The following is a 14,554-nucleotide window of genomic DNA, read 5'->3' on the forward strand; positions in this document are numbered from 1 at the left end:
GTGCTGTTACCATGTGTACCATCAATACCAAGCCACAACTTTCCCTCTCCACTCTATTGCCAGAAACATCAGACTTGAGAGCACCAAGGTAGCACCGGGTGTTTTCTTTTGAAAATTACATTTCACTTGCACGTATTTCTCATTCCATTGCAATTCACTTTATCTGTGTATGCATCATTGTTATTTATTGAGACTAGCTCAATCAGAGCTCAATGTACTGGCATACCTCTTAGTTGTCACGCACTGATGGTTACAGGGGAATTAGGGATATTTTCTTTATTTTGGAGGAAACAATGTGATGTTTTCTTTGTTTCATTTTTATTGAATGTTTACGTTAGTGTCCAGTGTTGTACGGAAATGTTCTATGGACATGGCTGAACTTGTAGGCTCAGCTGACTCTTTCTTTTATGCCCCATAAGAAACATTGGCTGAGGTTACTATAAGCAGATTAATTGAAATGTTGAAGGTGGAAAGTCCTGTGATGACCCTGCCAGTCAACAAATTTGGACATTATTAACACCACTCTTTAGGCCTCTCATTTTCTTACCTTGACTGACTGTCACCACTATTCACCCAATGGCTAGGACACTAGGCCCTTCCCACTTCACCCCTCCATGCCCCCTGACTTCACCCTCTGTCCTCCCTTGTATCCCTCTTCCACTCCTCTTTCATGCCCCTGACCAGACTACACACAACCCCAACTCTCATTGCTGAGGTGAACACGACACACAATTTGTACTGCCTCCCTCCTGCAGGAGGTGGGTGCTGCTTACCTGGCCCCAGAGGCAAAGGCAGGTGGCAGCCATGTTCAGTCTTGCTGGTGCTTTGCCAAGGACAGCAGACAGCTGCACTGAGGGCCAGGAGGATAAACTCTTTAGAATGAGGATGACCAGGCCAAAGAAAAGTAATATACGCCATCTAGCACAGATTATCTTGGTGCCTGATAACTTTCACGGATGGAAGGAGAAGTTTTACTTGGCCTTGTGGCCATCCCGACAGCTGTACACTAATATGCACCAGAGTGCTTGGATTTTCCAAAATAAGCATAAAAATGTATTCTCCACTGCATAGATGCTTTAACAAAGTCTTGAAGGAGATGAATGGATTGTTAATTGGCGCTGACTGGGTTCCTCATTCTCTCCTCCTGACCAGCTCTGTGAAAATCTCAGAGGGACCCAGAGGCAGTGGGATCCAGAAACCACCTCTGGGACTCAGATTTTCAAATCACGCCTGCACTGGATCTTGACCCAAGTCTTTGCCTTTTGCAGAGTGTTGAAATAGGACCTTGCTAACAAAGGGAATTCAGGGCAGAATAAAAAGAGAAACAAATAGGTTTAATTTGTCTCACATGTTTTTTGTCCACAATGGTTGAATGTAGTAACAGTGCTATGAAATCAAGTACGCATTAGCTGTGATTAGCCACCTCAATTGTAAGGGAGCTGTGTATCCTGGAAGAAAAAGCCCTGGGGTGACCTTATCGAAATAATCCTAGACCTGATAAAGAAAAAAATACTATAGGAGTAAATGGCCCGAAAATAAGAAAAGAAACAACAAGAAAATGACCTTCCTGTGCCACAATTTATTTGACCTGCCCATATGGATAATACTGGGCAGGCATTTGGAACAGACACATATCCTTACACAAGGATGATAATGACATGGGAGGGAGAGTTCCCAGCCAATCTTGGGTGAAATTCAGAAGAAGGGTGCCTCAAGACAGATGGTGATAGAGCATTTGCTCGGGTGCTTGGTGGACCAAAGGGCCTTTTCTGTCCTCTGAGCAGCCTGAAGGTTATCAGGTATAAATATTTTCCTCTGACCCTGCCAGGCCTAAAGCTACACTCCTGTTTCCAACTCTTCAATCCCAAGAGTTGGGCCTTGCCGGGAGTGTGCCGACCCGTGTAAATAGGCCAACAAAATTGCAGCCACCACAGGTATGGTATGCTGTCCCTTGACATCAATTGCTGATGACATCATTGATTGAAAAGGGTTGCTGAGGGATCCAAGACATCATTAATAATGTGACTGGCCTACTCCTGCTCTGAATTCATATGTTCATACGCAATAGAATGCACCAATGGGAAATTTGTTTTAAAATCTAGCTAGAAGTTTCAGGTCACATTGTGCAGTGCTGTTGTCTAACTGTAGTAAATGTATAGACGTAGTTTTGCTTTTGCAGCTGGTTGTGTGCGAAACTATTGATTTCTGTAAGGTCAACATTGCTGAGTTGCTTATTTGGCATTACTGCAATGCTAAAGCGTAGCCATACCAGTGTGAACTGAATAGGGCATGAGTAGGAGCACTGATATTTAGTGCTGGAGTAAGATTGGTTGAGTTTTATTACATGGGATTCTGGAATTTTACCTGTATTTTAGATGTGCATTTTCCATTGAAGACTATAACAACGACAACTTGTATTTATATAGCACCTTTCAGGTTAGAAACATAGAAAGAAACATAGAAACCCTACAGTGCAGAAGGAGGCCATTCGGCCCATCGAGTCTGCACCGAGCACAATCCCACCCAGGCCCTACCCCCACATATTTACCCGCTAATCCCTCTAACTACACATCTCAGGGACAATTTTTAACCTGGCCAATCAACCTAACCCGCACATCTTTGGACTGTGGGAGGAAACCGGAGCACCCGGAGGAAACCCACGCAGACACGAGGAGAATGTGCAAACTCCACACAGACAGTGACCCGAGCCGGGAATCGAACCCGGGACCCTGGAGCTGTGAAGCAGCAGTGCTAACCACTGTGCTACCGTACCACCCTGAAGGTAAGGTAATAAAAGATCACAAGGTGATTCACTGGGTGGCACGGTGGCACAGTGGTCAGCACTGCTGCCTCACAGCGCCAGGGACCCAGGTTCAATTCCGACCTTGGGTGACTGTGTTGAGTTTGCACATTCTCCCCGTGTCTGGGTGAGTTTCCTCTGGCTGCTCCGGTTTCCTCCCACAGTCCAAAGATGTGCAGGTTAGGTAGATTGGCCATGCTAAATTGCCCTTCGTGTCAGGGGGATTGCAGGGTCAATACATGGGGTTAGGAGAGGGTCTAGGTGGGATTGTTGTCGGTGCAGGCTCGATGGGCCAAATGGCTTCCTTCTGCACTGTAGGATTCTATGATTCTACATGACTGTTATCAAATAAAAAGTGAAATCAAGCCACATAAGATGTTATGTAAAATAACAAAGCTTGGCCAAAGAGTAGCTGTGAAGAGCATCTGAAAGGGCAAAGGAGAGGCAGCGAGATGGAGTTTTTAGGGTGGAAGTTGTGCAGTTGAAAGCCTTGTAGCTACTGGCACAACCACTGATGGTGGAGTGTTCAAAATCAGGGATACACAAGGGAGCAAAATTGCAGAATTCAAAAGTTTCATGTTGGTTTTCAAGCTTGGGCATAAGCTCATGAAGGATCCCATCTGTTGCTGTGTAAAATTGCTTCTTCAGACATGCAATTCTAAAAAGAAATGCATGCGGTTTTGTAGCATGCTCTTCAAATATTTTCTGATCTTCATATTTGCAGAGCCCAGGAATATATCCATGCATTTAGTGGCAGGATTATTACATTGTCTAACAAAGTGACCTGAAACTTGAGCACTGCCAAATTCTTCAGGGGAAACAAAACATTTTTTAGTTGTTATGTAAACGTTTTGCTGAATAAATATGTGAAAATAAGAATGCAAATAAACCAAATACATTTTGTTACAGAATCTGAAAGTCTGAAATAAAAACAGAAAGTGCTGAAGAAACACAGCAGGTCTGACACATCTGTGGGGAGAGAAACAGAGTTAACATGGGACTCTTCTTTGGAACTCTTTGTAACAGAATTTGCCCAAAAGGACAAACACTGACCACTTAGTGAAAAGAAAAATCAAGCATTCTCTGGCATAGACTCAAAATCATCTTGCAAGTAAAAACAATTTAAGATGAAGTTAGCGTAAAGTAACTTAGTAAAAGCTGAATTAATGAATTAGAATTTGGGGTTAACTTAATAGCCTGAACTACCCCAAGGGACATAAATTTTCATATGTACACACAGAAGTTTGTTTTATGTGGATTCCACAATAGTGGATGAATTTACATGAATCTAATTGATGTACTTTAATAGATATCCTTTATTTAACCATAATATCTCACTGCACTATCCATTGTTAGGATAGAGACAAAATCGTGTAATCAACAGAAGTTTGCTTCAGGAGGCATGAGCTTTGTTTTAAAGATGGTACACGTTATACTTTACTCACAAATGCAATGGTCATATAAATTCATTGTGCTTTTGATACTCTCTCAATCTAAGATTGCCGTGAATGTGACAGAGACACAATTTACTTAGGTTAGAATCTCAACATGCTAAGTCCCAGCCTACCCATGTAGTTTCTTTGGAGCATTATTGGGGACCAACAGACATGTTGGACATGTCTTGGACATTGTTCTTGGGGCTGAGTGCTTGGAGGTATGCCCTCCTATCCTCAATCAGGCAACCTTAATGGGAACACCATCACCTGCAAGTTCCCCTCCTAGCCACACATGATCCTATCTTGAAGCTGTATCACTGTTCCTTCACTGTCACAGGGTCATAATTCTGGAGCTCCCTTCCTAACAGCACAGTGGATGCACCTACACCACATGAACTGCAGCAGTTCAAGAAGGCCGTTCACTATTACATTCTCAAGGGCAATTAGGGATGGGCAATAAATGCTGGCCATCCAGGAATACCCACAACTTGCAAAAGAATAAAAATAATGATACCCAGTCTTTTCCTCTGGTGCAAGCTAAACTGTACCCTAGCAACATGATTGCCTTCCCATAATACTATAATTAGTTGATAGTACAGAACTTGAGTATTGCTGAAAAAAGAGATGTGCTGTCGAAGCTTTTAGTTTTGCATTCATTAAGGCAGATGCAAGAATATTAGTTGTAAAGGGAACAACAATTTGTACTGCACAAGAAGAGAGAGCTAATTGGTTGGCTAGTGGACTCTGATTGGTGGAGACATTGCCATAGATAATGCACCAGAGAACAATTAACTTCCAAGCTTTTGTTTAAATTCAAACCAGGAAGATCTACTCTGACTGGTCAAGGCATTGCCAAGGGGATTGAACCAGGGGATAGCTGTCCCCAAAGCCTTTGTTTTGTTGAAAAAGGCACAATGTCTGTCTGCAAAGGACCTGGTTCTGTTTGTGAAGATATATAGCTTCTTGCAAGCTTAAGTGAGCCACACTGCGCACCTAACTGGTAATCATAAATTGGTTGTCAGTGTAATGATTAGTCTCAGGATTGTTTATCTCGTGCTGTCCAATTATAGAATCATGATGCAATGTTAAATGAAGAGTAATACAGAAACTGACCACCACTAGGAGGTGGTTCATTTTCAGATTTGTTTCTGACTCTTGTTACTCATTAAATATAAAAGCACAACAAGGTGGTACATTTTACTTGGCTTGGTAACTTGGCATGTTACCTGAGTACCACTGAGAATAGGAAAACTTAATTAAACTCAGTTACTTTTGAACAAAACTGTTCAATTCCAAACTGTATGGTAGCCAGATATGTTCTGGAGATATTTGGTGGGCATTGGAATGGCAGTTGTAGTAGGAAGTGAGATCACATTTCATCATCCACAATACATCTATGCCAAAAAAGTGACTATATACGTAGTACAAGTATTGTCGTAACATTGCTGCCATGCCCTAGCTTTCCCCAAAAGTTTGAAATTATTTTGTGGGTTTGGCAAACCACAATTTGAGGCAAACATTAGGAAGTTAGCACATCTGTGCTTTATACACATCCTGAATAATGTTCACAACCTTTTAATAGGCCACAAATGTGCACAATTTGAAAAATGGAATGCCTGTGAATTAATCAATTGCAGCTTTCCAGTCTATTACGCAACAAAATATATTTTGACTCCTCTCTGATTGATTTCTCACCTCTCTTTTATTCTCATCTGATGTTGCTAACTCAGGTTGAGCTACACTTCTGTGGAATTGGCCATTCCTTGTACCTCAATCCAAGTGACGTGTGAACCTTGACGTTTGTCAATGAGTCTTGTCAAGCTGTGTTACCAAGAGCATCATAGTGCAGTCTCATTCTGTCATTAACCAATATGCATATGCCAGGATTTCACAGTAGGAGCCACTGGATAGCAATTAGGAGCAGGAACTCTTCCCAATTTTTCCACCTCCTAGGCTAGGGTCACGATGGCCTGTAATAGAAGCCTTACTGCCCTATCAGCCAAGATCAACAATTTCAGCATAGATCAGGGATTACATTTTGTTTGTAAAAGACAACTATGTTGACGCATATAACAACAGCAATTTTCATTTATATAGCACCATAATCAGAGAACTATTGCTTCACAGGGTTGTAATCAGATGGATTTAGATGTGGAGGCAGATACGGAGGTATTAAAAAGGGCAATTGGTCATGGTTGTGGATTTTATGGAGTTTTTAAAGGAGGAGAGGTGGAAAGGAAGGATTCGGGATGAAAATTCCTCAATATGAGGCTGAAGGTACCCCGACTAGTGTTGATGAAGAAAGGGACTGACGCACAGCAAGCTGGAGTTGGAGGTATTGAGTTCTAGTTGGGTTGAAAGGTCGAAGAATGTCACAGAGATGAGATGGGGTCAGGGCATGATTTAAAATCATTTTAAATTGGAAGTATTGGAGAAGAGAGAACCCATGTAGATCAATGAAGACAGCAATGATGGAATTGTATGTACAGCTGGCAGAATCTTGGATGAGCTGAAGTTTACTAAGTGTGGCGGGGTGGGGGGGGGGGGCTAGTGAGAAGGGTTGGGGGGTTGTTGCGAATGGTTCGCTGGCAAAGCAGAGCATTGGCATTGTCAATCTAGAGGTGACAAAATCATGTATCAAAGATTCAGCTGCAGTTGGGCTGAGGTGGAACCAGAACCAGCTTATGGAGCTGAAAACAAACTATCTTTGTGAAGAAACATAAAACATCAATCTAAGTGGAAAAAGTGGGGTCAGAAGATATAAATGGAAGTTTGTGAAAAGCAAATTTACAACGTTACAGAAGCTTCTTCAATGAAAGTGAATAATGTGCCAGCAAGGCAATAATGGAAAGAACATTCAGTCTGCGGGAGAATTGAGTACTAGAAAGGCAAGCTCAGATGGGACTAATGGCCTTTCTACACCCTGATTTGGTTTTTATTATTTTTGTTTCAACTCAGGCTTACAATAGGCAGAGATTTATTAATTTTGTCTACAGGTAGATGAAGCTGAAAATCTTTCAGGTCAGTTTGCAAATTCCGATGAGCTGCCGACATTGTCTACTTTAAATGCCCACTTTTCTGTCGCAGGTTTTCTCATTTGTAATCCAAATTATTGTTATTTTGGCTCAATGTTCGGCTACATGTTTGAAATCCCTAGGGCTTATAATTCAATGGGAAGGATTCTCCTCTTTGCAGCATTATTGCAATGGACCTCTGTCTTTCACCTTGAGATTGTTGTAAAAAAACAATTTCAAAGTTTAGGCTCATTTTCCATGCAGCGAAGACTCTCGACAAGATTTCTACTATCAAAGGGGAGACATACCCACATGAAGGAGCAAAGTCTGGACAATACTACACTGGAACCAACACTGCAGCATCAGAGGCAGCTAGTGATTTAAGGGGACAAAATAATCCCAAAGAGGATTTCTATATTTTTTATAAAATGTCCGAAAGATGATCACACTGTTCCTTAACATATAGCCATGAAGAAGAAAGTCAGAAAGGAGTTCTAGGACCAAATGTTATTCAATAAGTAACTTGTCCTCATCAGTCTAACTGTATCCATTATTTGCATAAGCGCATTGTGAAACATATAAGAAGACATTTTGGCAGTAATCGTCATGTTTTTTGATTTAACATGTGACTAGAAAACAGCACATGCAGAGCATAGTTCAAAATGAGAACATTTCACTGCAAATAATCAGTGGATGTCATCTGTAATAATAAAATCAACTTGAATAGTACAACTGGAAGATATCCCAAAAGTTATTATAAAATGGTGTGACTGGTTCCACAATTCTTCTTTAGTGGTTTAATCTGCTTCCTTCAGTTTGGAACTGAAAGTACAGACAGAGGGAATGCTTACAGACCCATATGTTGGAAACTTTGTTTGACTTACAGTGCAACATATCTCATCTGTTGGACTGCCATGGCATTAAGTTCGCACAAAGCCTGATCCAGCTCATTCTTGTCTTTACAAGTATCACACTGTTAACTGTACTGGGCCCTCTTTGTAATTTTTTTATGTCTATCCATCTGTAAGACAGCCTTCTTATTGAGACTTATGGAAATTTTCTTTCATCTTCTCTCTTACTGTACACTAAGAGCAGATGTACCAAGGAAACTGATTGATGTGTTACATTCAAAATGCTTCCTTCAGTCTACAACTGGAAATGCAAACTAAATACCCAAATTAGTTTAAAATCTGATGTGATTTAGTGTTGTGGTTGCAAGAAGCAATTGACACTGTAGGGAAAGTATTGACAAAAATTTAAATTTAAACAAGGAATAATATTCTGCTGTATAGTTGGATGTTAGTGGTGCTGTGGATTTGTTAGTCTTAAAAGCTAGTATGGTTTTAAGGCTCTGTGAAGAGTCTGAAATGTTGCAATGAATCTTACTTTCAACACATAGAGAATGCAGGGATATTAAATTAAAGTTTTTAATTTTGTTGAATACTGATAATAAGATGTAATCTAAAAAACTTATGGTAATAAGCATCAGTATGGATATATTCACTTCCGATGGCTGTTTGACAAGTTATGAGGGAATATTTGGTGAGCCACTGAGCATGACAGAGGGTGAAATGGTGCAGATGGAATTGCAAGAAAGGCTATCTGCTGGTCCAAGAGTGAGCGCAATGGCTCCTTCAACTGCTGTGCCGAGGAATTTGAACATTACAGGGTTTGCCTACAGACATTCAAAAGCAGAATTTCATGGGGTCATTTAAAACTGTGCCATGCAACATGTATACTTTAGAACCCTTCAAGAATGAAAGTCCAACTCACATCTGTGCAAAGCTTCATTACTGTCTTCCTAGGCTATACATTGCCATAGAAAAAGTGGCTATTCTATAGCTCTCTAGAGTGGAGTATGCTGTAACCATTGAGAAAGAACGGCCAGGTGAGAGGGGCCATGGAGAATTTAGATTTTGTGTGAGACTCAGAGGGATGGGGGTCATGGGTGAAGGGTGGAGGACGATAGACAACAAAAACAGCAGGATGGCTCTCAGTGGGCCCACCAGTTTCCAATGCTGGTCCCTTGTTTGGGCACTGAGTGACTTTAAATGAGCCCCTCCCCCGCCCCTCCCCACCCCACCCCACATATACCCTAGCAGCCTGCAAGTAACCTAGACAGGATTTGCTTGTTGCCCTCCCCGCATGGTAGGCAAGGGTCATGGTGGGAAGATAGGAAAAGTGGAATTAAAGCCACAATCAGATTAGCCATCGTGTAATTGAATGGTGGAGGAAGCTTGAGTGGCCAAATGGCTCCTTTGCAAGCCAGCATAGACACAATGGGCCAAATGGCCTCCTTCGGTGCTGTAACCCACTCGTTGATACTATGATTTATTAGGCTCATGTGCAGTAGGCAACAATAATCTTACTGTCAATGATTTTGCAATTGTGATGTTAGGGTTTTGTGAAAAAAACTAATCTTCCTTTTAAATGGACACAAGAAGCCCTAAAGATGGCTGCCAGAAGTAACGTTACCATTTTCAACATCAATTGATTAAGCTCTCGAAAGTTCCAAATGGATTGTATGCAAACCTTTCCAGGAAGGCATTAAGAAATCAAGTGCTGTTCTGCTGAAAGAGTCCACACCATTTAATAGTGCTATGACTGCAGAATTAGTGTGAAATAGGTAACCTTCTTTCCCAAACATTAGCTGAATCCACCTAAAAAAAGGCAAACACTAACTGGTTGACTGGAGAAGCCATCACAGCTGCTAAATCGAACCTCAAGTTTCAACCACTTTACTTCAGAAAGAAGGAATTCAAGCAATGGGCAGACAAAAATATCTCACAGAGACTGATTTGAACTCTCACCTTTAAATATTTTTAAATCATTATTTGTTTTTAATCTTTGTATCTGTATTGTCCGCTGGGTTATTTTAGAATTGACTTACTCATATGCTGGGCTACATATACACGCACAAATTGTTAGCGCATAGACCACTTTAAGGAAATGCTGTCGTTGTGGTTCTGAAACTTACATTGTTTGGACTGTGGTGTAGAACTTGTCCTCACTGGTGTAAGTCATACCTGGACAATGAGATTTATTCCATGACAATCCTGGTAGATGCAGGTGTTAATTGTTTATCACCTGAGCTCTCGTCCTCAGCTGTTGCACTGATGCCATGAAGCAAGGTTTCAAGACATGCCTTATCAAAACCTATCCCTCGAGTCTCCTTGGCCCTATAAATAAGGCTGACACTGTTGATTGTCAGAGGAATGAATCATGGGAGATCCCATAAAACAGCGCATTCACTTGCATGATTCCACTCCAGCGGTGCAGGTCATCTGTGCATTGATGAAATGGTAGTTCTTATTGCCATTAACAGAGATGTGGAAATGCTGGCATTGGACTGAGGTGGGCACAGTATAAAGTCTCACAACACCAGATTAAAGTCCAACAGGTGAGTGGAGAGTTGGGTTCACTAGTGTGGCAGATGTAGATAGAGATTCAATTGCAAGATAATGGTTGGAATGTGAGTCTTAACAGGTAATCAAGTCTTTACAAGTACAGACAATGCGTCTGAAGAGAGGGATAATCACAGGTTAAAGAGGTATGAATTGTCTCAAGCCAGGACAGTTAGTAAGATTTTGCAAGTTCAGGCCAAATGGTGGGGGTTACATGTAGTGTGACATGAACCCAAGATCGCAGTTAATCCGTCCTCATGCGTGCGGAACTTGGCTATCAGTTTCTGCTCGGTGATTCTACGTTGTCGTGTGTCTTGAAGGCCACCTTGGAGAAAGCTTACCCGAAGATTGGAGTCTGAATGTCCTTGACTGCTGAAGTGTTCCCTGACAGGAAGGGAACACTCCCTTCCTCGCATTCGCATTCCAACCATTATCTTGCAATTGAGTCTCTGTCTATATATGTCGTGTTTGTGAACCCACTTCTCCACTCACCTGATGAAGGAGCAGTGCTCCGAAAGCTTGTGATACCAAATAAACCTGTTGGACTTTAACCTGGTGTTGTGAGACTTTTTACTGTGCCATTAACAGAAGCTGTGCTAAGGTTATGAATATGCGTGGCTACAGGCAGAAACCACGATATTCACTGGGAAACCAGTCATGTGATAAAAGTGAATAACTTTGTCTTGCAATCATTTTGACAGCCTTGGCAAACAATGGGCGAAATTCTCTAACCTTCCAGCCACATGTTTCCCGCCGACAGGAGGTGGTGCACTGTTTGCTAGTGGCAGGGTTTTCTGGTCCCACCGCTGTCAAAGGGAATTCCCATTGATGTCACCCCACACCAGCAGGAAACCCGCGGGTGGAGGTGCGATGTCGGCAGGACTGGAAAAGCCCGCTAGTGTGAACGGCCAGAGAATTCCAGCCGATGATCTTGTTTCGGAGTTTCCTTGCATTGTGGATTGAAGGTCAGTATATATGATGAAGCTCTCTTGTCGATAAGTTGTTGAAGGATTTCCCCAGGAATCAAAGTGGCAGATTTGTTACAATGGTTCCAAGAGAAGAGATCTACATACTATATGCACGGATGTCAATGTAAGAAGTGTCTAAGGTGTAATATCATCATTCTGGCATGCCATCTCAGATTACCATCTTGGAGTGCAAGAAAAGTTATGATCATACCCAAAGCAGGATGATAATCAATTCTCCAATAAATATAATTGTGCAAACGTTGTACAGCTTTAAGAAGCTACCAGGAAGGCTCCAACAGGTTTTAGTCTTTCTGCAACATAAAAACTGTGCAGAAACAATCAGTTGCTGAGAGACACAAGAAGAAATCTAAAAACCTGAAGTGTGCATGGAACAGGTATCCTAATTTTACTCAAATATATTTCTAGACTATAATAACCTTGTGCACAAGCTCCAAGTGGACAATCAGTAGCATGATGACATGGTAGGAATTTACATGAAGCCTAAATCTTCAGCCCTACATAAAAACAATACTCATATAATGTGCAGCAGAGCTTAGATAGAGAAAATAAAATTAGAATTGTAGTTTAGAAGATACAGCGTTGCTATTTAATGTCAACTTGTAAATCCTCTCGATTCCTGGTCAGCTGTCGAATGGAAAAAATTTGGAGCCTCTATCTGGCCTACAACATGTACTTAAAAGTCTATATTTCCATCACATCTCTGACTCTTTTGGTGGGGGCGTGGAGAGGGTGGACACGGGGACAGCTGGCTGGCTCACTTGGCTGGATGACTGGTGTGGATCAAATTGGTGGGAACTGCACTGTACTTGAACTTTGTTTCATCTGGGGTGGAATTGGGAACTGTCTCCTTGACCTACCTGTGGTGGAGGTTGTGGCGCAACAGGTTGGACCAGTCTTTGAGCAGAGAACTGAAAAAGATGAATGAAGATGTTGGCATACAGTGTACAATTTCAACTTTGAAATATTGTGAACTGAGCGAAGGAGAGTGATAAACTTCAAGAGGATTTATGACTGGTTGGTGGAGTAAGTGAAAAGCAGGAAGTGAAATTTAATACAGGGAAGTGTGGAATGATTTGTTTTGGTGGGAACCACATAGAGAGGCAATATAAAATAAAAGATACAATTCTCAAGTGGGTACAGGAGCTGAGGACAAATCGTTGAAGGTGTCAGGACAGGTTGAGAAAATGATGAATAAAACATACAGGATACAGGGCTTTATAAATAGATACATGAGGACAAAAGCAAGAAAGTTATGGTGAACCTGTATGAAACCTTGGTTCATCTTTAACTGGTGTCCAATTCTGGGTGCTACATTTTAGGAAGAATGTGAAAGCAATGGAGAGGGTGCAGGAAAGATTCATGAAAATGGTTCCAGGGATGAGGAACTTTAGCCAAATGGATAGATTGCAGAAACTATGGCTTCTTGGAGAAAAGAAGATTAAGAAGAGATGTGATAGACATTTTCAAAATCATAAAGGGTATGGATAGAGTAGATACTGGTGGAACATTTGAGACAGTAAGAGTTTTAACAACACCAGGTTAAAGTCCAACAGGTTTATTTGGTAGCAAATACCATTAGCTTTTGGAGTGCTGCTCCTTCGTCAGATGGAGTGGAAATCTGGAGAGCAGATTTCCACTCCATATGACGAAGGAGCAGCGCTCCGAAAGCTAATGGTATTTGCTACCAAATAAACCTGTTGGACTTTAAACTGGTGTTGTTAAAACTCTTACTGTGTTTACCCTAGTCCAACACCGGCATCTCCACATTGGAACATTTGAGAACCAGAGGACATCAATTTAAGGTGACTGGCAAAAGAGGCAATGGTGGCACGAGGAAAAACTTTTAAACTCAGCGATGGTTAGTGTCTGGAATGCTTTGCCTGAGAGCCTGATGGTGCAAGATTAAATCAAGCTTTCAGAAGAGAATTGGATAGTTACCTGAAACCAAAATGTTTGCTGGACCATGGGGAAAAGATGGGACTGAGTAGAGCCAGTGCAGACAGGAAAATCTGATTAGTCTCCTCTGTTGAACCTATTTTATAATTCTATTTAAATATAGCACAATTGCTCAAGTGGCCTGTGTTGAGGAGCTCGACCAGACTGAGTGGTGGTGGAGAATTGCCCATGAATGTCTTAGGGGCCTGCCCCAATAGCAGACAATCGTAGCGTATTAGCTGCTTGTCAAAACTCTTGACTAATGTTGATAGTGCCTACGCATAGCCATGCCCTGAAAGTATCTTTGCAGGTCTTTCTATTGAAATGCCTTAGCATACAATCGAGGCAAACAACTGGAAATACAGCAGAAACTGCACACTCACATCTGGACATGGAAATATTGATCAATTTTCTTCCCAATTTCAAGCCCTTGTCTACCCTTGGCCTGTTGTAATGCTCCAGTGAAACCCAATGTAAACTGGAGGAACAACACCTCGGTTGGGATTTGACAGCCATGCTCGTCCCAAGACTGGAAAATCCAGCCCAAGGGCAATGGACCTTTGCATGCTCCTGTCCCGCCCGCTACAATTCCTGTGGCTGGTGGGATGGAAAAATTCTGCACATTATAGCCTTCTGGACTCATCATTGAGTTCAGCAATTTTTGACTGTGCACTTTCTCCTCCATCATCCTCCCTTTTTGTTTCCTTTGTTTGTACTAATGCAAACGCCCACCTCCCCCACAGGGTCATCTATCACCTATTCTTTAGGTTTTCTTCACTAAGCACCTTTGTTCTCCTGTTAATACATTCTGCTATCTTACCTTAATGCCACTTTTAGTCATTAATATCCTAACACTTCCTTTGTTTTGTGTCCTGAGATTTTTGTCGATCTCTCCTTAGCTCCGATTTATCCCTGACCTTCTCTTCTGCTTCATCGTCTCCAGCACCCCCCCTCCAACTATATAATTCATACATTT

The sequence above is a fragment of the Mustelus asterias genome, chromosome 5 (assembly GCF_964213995.1).
Source record: "Mustelus asterias chromosome 5, sMusAst1.hap1.1, whole genome shotgun sequence".
NCBI lineage: Eukaryota > Metazoa > Chordata > Chondrichthyes > Carcharhiniformes > Triakidae > Mustelus > Mustelus asterias.